Consider the following 5,171-nt stretch of genomic DNA (forward strand, 5'->3'; position numbering starts at 1 on the left):
TAATTGAAACAATGATTTCAAATCAATAATGAAAGAGAAAAGCTTTGATATTAAAATAAAGTTATTGTTTCATTTAACTTGCTGAATATTCTTAGGTTTAATGCTGTCACTACTATAATATTTTTCTTAGAGTTCATTATGTTTTGTACCCTTAGTTTTAATGCATAATTCTTGGAACGATGAAGGCATTTAATAAATATTTGGCAAATGAGTGAGAGAATGAATGAATGAGTTAATTAATGGCAAATGCACTCTAAATACACACTGCAGTGTATAAGTTTGTATCTCACCGTACCCACTGACGTTCAGTGTACAGATGTATCTGAAACAAAGATCTAGGCGACAAACACAAAGAACCGGAAAACACTTTTAACCTAGACTCCTTGAAACTGATCTTAGACTCTTTTGAGAGTCAGTATTTCAGAGGGAGTTTGGTTGAAGAAGTCATTATGGAAAAGAAGAAAAGCAGAATCCTAGGTGTTTGACAGGTTCTAAGCTGAAACTCCAGTACTTTGGCCACCTCATGCGAAGAGCTGACTCATTGGAAAAGACCCTGATGCTGGGAGGGATTGGGGGCAGGAGGAGAAGGGGATGACAGAGGATGAGATGGCTGGATGGCATCACTGACTTGATGGACGTGAGTTTGAGTGAACTCTGGGAGTTTGTGATGGACAGGGAGGCCTGGCGTGCTGTGATTCATGGGGTGGCAAAGAGTCGGACACGACTGAGCGACTGAACTGAACTGAAGTAGATTCTTGGGCTTCCTTGGTGGCTCAGTGGTAAAGAATCTGCCTGTCAATGCAAGACACCTGGGTTCAATCCTGGGTCAGGAAGATCTTCTGGAGAAGAAAATGGCAACCCATTCGAGTACTCTTGCATGGGAAATCCCATGGACAGAGGAGCCTGGTGGGCTACAGTCCACGAGTTGCAAGAGTCAGATATGACTTACCAACTAAACAACCACAACCAGGTAGATGTTTAGGTTAAAGTTGGTGAGGTTTATTGCCAACAATTCTCCAGCTTTTGTTTTAAATAACTTCTAATATTATTTCACAAACCTCATTCAGTCCTATACTATATGCAAATAATATTTCTAAGAAAAGAGTCATATTATTTCCCTAAAGTATATTTGATTTTTAAAGCCATAACCACAGAGGGGAAAGCACGTGGAAACTGATCTTCTTGCAGAGAGGGAACACGTTCCGAGTTTTCATTGAGATCAGGGTCAAGAACACCCCCAGGAGTGTGTTTATTGAGGGCAATACAAAAAATCTTGGCATGTGTTATCAATTTGGGAACAAGTATGTGCATCTAGATCGGCATCAGGCAATTTGTTAGACCCGGAGGCAAGATAGTAAGTGATGTACTAACAAGGCAAAAATAAGAAAACCATTTAAAAAGCACATCATTAGATTCAGAATAAAAACATGACCCGAATAGTTTATACATAAAACACACCACCTTGTGGAATGAAAGATAAATACTTCACTGTGTTCTGCCTATTGTGGATGACGTCATCACTGTGATTACATGAAGAAGGAACTTCTTCACCCCAGATGGTCACCATTCTCTCTCTCGGGTAGCCCTAGGATTCATATGTTAGTGTAATTTTTGTTCAATTCAATTGTACAAAAACACATTGCCTTTTCTCACTGACATGGGTGGATGAGCACACAGTTTTATCTTATTATTCACTTCAGTCTTTGCTAATGTGTTTTCCTATAGGATTTATTCTTTTACTCTAGTCATCACAAGCTTTGCCTAGATAACCAGAACAGACTTTCAGAAACCCTTTTTTTTTTTTTGGTTCCTAAGTGGGGTCAGAGATTCTTTTTTTTAAGGATTATTAAACTCTCAAACATTCAGGCAAAGATACTGCTTTATTTCCTATCTACATTATGAGGTGTGCCCATTAACTAATGCAGAAAGAAAAAAGTGGATAATTTGTTAATATTTGTAGACTCAATTATCTCAACCCTCACTATTCCCATGGAATTTAGAAACCATGTGGTTAATATCTTCATTTTTTAAAATTAGGTGACTTCCCTGGAGGTCCAGTGGTTAAGAATCTGCTTTGCAATGTGGGGACATGGGTTCAATTCCTGCTCCGGGAAGATTCCTTACATTGCTGGGCAACGAAGCTGGAGAACCACAGCTACTGGAGCCTAGTAGCCCATGCTCCACAAGGAGAGAAGACACTTTGGTGAGAAGCCCTTGTACAACAAAGGCCCAGCACAGCCAAAAATAAAAATAAATAAATAAAACTAAAAAAAAAACACAAAAAGAATGCACCTTCCAATGCAGGGGATGTGGGTTTGATCCCTGGTCAGGGAGCTAAGATCTCACATGCCTCATGGCCAAAAAATCAAAGCATAAAGCAGAAACTATATTGTAATAAATTCAATAAAGACTTTAAAAATGGTCCACATTTTTAAAAAATCTTAAAAATAAATTAAAAATTAGAAAACCAAGGGCTAGAAAGGATAAGCAAATCACCCAAATTTACATTATCAATTAATGGATGTGCTAAGCCCAAATCCCTGGCCTTTTATACCGTCTACTCTACTATATGACACAATATTGCTTAGAAGTAGAATGAAGTTTTAAATGGGCTCTCCAGATGGAAAAATTCATTATGCTTAGCAACTAGGCTACTTTATACAAAAATTATCAATTTCTTGTGGTTTTTCTATTTCATGTCTTAAAAGTAATGCTAACATTTCACTCTGGTGAAAGAAAAGCTAGATTATGTACTTCCTAACTGCAATTAAAATATATATATATACTTTGAGATTGGGCTTGATGTATATATATTTTTAAAACCAGGAAAATGGAAACTGCTGATTTTTCCATTAGGTATAAAATCAATAATATATTTCAAGATGAGAAAGCATTGTAGGTTTTTAATCTGTTGCACATACAAATTCTTCCAGATGCTTGACTGATCCATGTTACATAAATTTGATGACAACTGTCTTGCAATTTCTAATTGAAGGAGCTTTAAGTAATTGTGCTAAAGCCATGTTCAGTTTGTGCAGCACTGAAGAAGCCCAGACACACCAGAGAGGGAACTTACACCAGAGCTGTTAATAGAATCCAAATTCTGGTTTTTAAAGCAGCCAGCTGCAATCCACTTGTGATGGAAGAAGAAACAGATGAATTTGATACAAATGATTTATCTGTGAAAGCAGAAACCTGATATTCAAAATTCACACTAGCTGATCTTTTAAAAAAGCAAATACATCTTTGCTTTTGGACAATCACTTGAAATAAGAACAAGAAACTTCAGGACTCTTAAAATACGAAACATAACTTCCCTTGGAAGTTTTTAAAGATGGAATTAGAATACCATCTGTGTCATATCTTTTGTTTTTAAAATCGGGTATAAAATTCAGAAAAAAATGTTTCTTGTATGATCCATAGCTAGTAAACACAATGTTTTACATTCCCAGGTGAGTGTTAAGTATAATATGAATTCAAGTATACCAAGTTTCTTTGGAAGAAAAGGTACATATTTGTTAGTGAGGGGAAAAAAGGATCATATTAAATATCTCTTACTACATTTGACTTTGACTAGCCTATGTCATGGAGAAGGCAATGGCACCCCACTCCAGTACTCTTGCCTGGAAAATCCCATGGACGGAGGAGCCTGGAAGGCCGCAGTCCATGGGGTCGCTGAGGGTTGGACATGACTGAGCGACTTCACTTTCACTTTTCACTTTCACGCATTGGAGAAGGAAATGGCAACCCACTCCAGTGTTTTTGCCTGGAGAATCCCAGGGATGGGGGAGCCTGGTGGGCTGCTGTCTATGGGGTCACACAGAGTCAGACACGACTGAAGTGACTTAGCAGCAGCAGCAGCAGCCTATGTCATCATTAGCTTATTCCTCTTCCTCCTCCTCTTCTTCTTCTCCCCCTTGGTAGATATGGGCAACATAAAGCAGTGATTTTTTTTCTTCATTCATGAGATATTTATTAAAATAATACATTGAGCAGAAAAAAATCAATACAACATACACATGGTTACTGAAAACGATGTTTTTTAGCCATATTTGTTGTTGTTTAGCCAGTAAGTGGTGTCTGACTTTTTTGTGACCCCATGAACTGTAGCCCGCCAGGCTCCTCTTTCCATGGGATTTCCCAGACGAGAATATTGGAGCAGGTTGCTGTTTCCTCCTCCAAGGGATCCTCCCGTGTCTCTTGCGTCTCCTTCCTTGGCAGGCAGGTTCTTTACCACCGAGCCACCAGGGAAGCCAAAAACTGTATACCATCACACCAAAACAAAAAGTATTTTATTTTGGGAAATTGATTCCTAATTTCTGGCAAGTTTTACTTTCAGAAATAAAACCACAAAACAACACAATCTAATTCAATCTTAAAGGCTGGGTTGCTAAGCAAGGAATGTTCTTATCCTCCTAGGAGCTCCTCCTTTACACTGTCAGGTACCTGGGTTCTGCCTTTGGGTGTGATTTGAGCCACCCAGTCATCAACAGTAACGTGTTGTAGTCCTTTTTCTTGAGTTACCTCTTAACAGTGTGACTTCAACTGTGTCCTTTCAGCCACATTCAATTAACTTGGCTTTTAGCAACTCTTTGAGGCATTCTGTTCCCTTCTCCAGGGTATCTTCCCAACCCAGGTCTCCCGCATTGCAGGTGGATTGTTTTTACCAGCAGAGCCACCAGGGAAGCCCTCTCTTTCTCCAGTTTCCATCAACTTTTGGTTAATCGCTGCTCTCATCTGTACATCTTTGTACATCTTGCTAACCACCATCTCCGAGGGTGAGAGCTGTCCCTTCCCAGCTACAAAATGACCCCTGTGCTGACGACCATTACCTGACACACTCCTTGGTTGCCCAGAACAGTGATTTTCAAACTATGAATTTTGGCCCATTTATTAGGTTCTGATCAGAATTTTTTAAAATGAAACAGAAATAGCATCAAAGGTGCATTACACATAGCGAGGGTAACTACTCTGAGTCTTAAAATGAAATGTATTTATTAATGTGAATCGTGGCTTTTAAAGTCTGAAAGGCCCTGAGTCAGAGTAAGAGAATTATGAAAATCATTGCTAGTTTGCTTCAACACCTTGCACATGTTTCTCTTCTTTGGTTTTCTTAGTAACCCTTGACTCTCTTAGCACTGATTATCACACCCTGGAATTTATTTTTCACA

The 5,171-nt window shown here is 38.8% G+C and overlaps 1 pseudogene; it reads right to left on the bottom strand.

The window, feature by feature from the left end:
• Positions 1-4,390: 4,390 nt before the first annotated feature.
• Positions 4,391-4,770, bottom strand: LOC102287510 (transcription and mRNA export factor ENY2-like; annotated as a pseudogene).
• Positions 4,771-5,171: the final 401 nt, after the last annotated feature.

This window comes from Bos mutus, chromosome 19, assembly GCF_027580195.1.
Source record: "Bos mutus isolate GX-2022 chromosome 19, NWIPB_WYAK_1.1, whole genome shotgun sequence".
In the NCBI taxonomy this organism is placed as follows: domain Eukaryota; kingdom Metazoa; phylum Chordata; class Mammalia; order Artiodactyla; family Bovidae; genus Bos; species Bos mutus.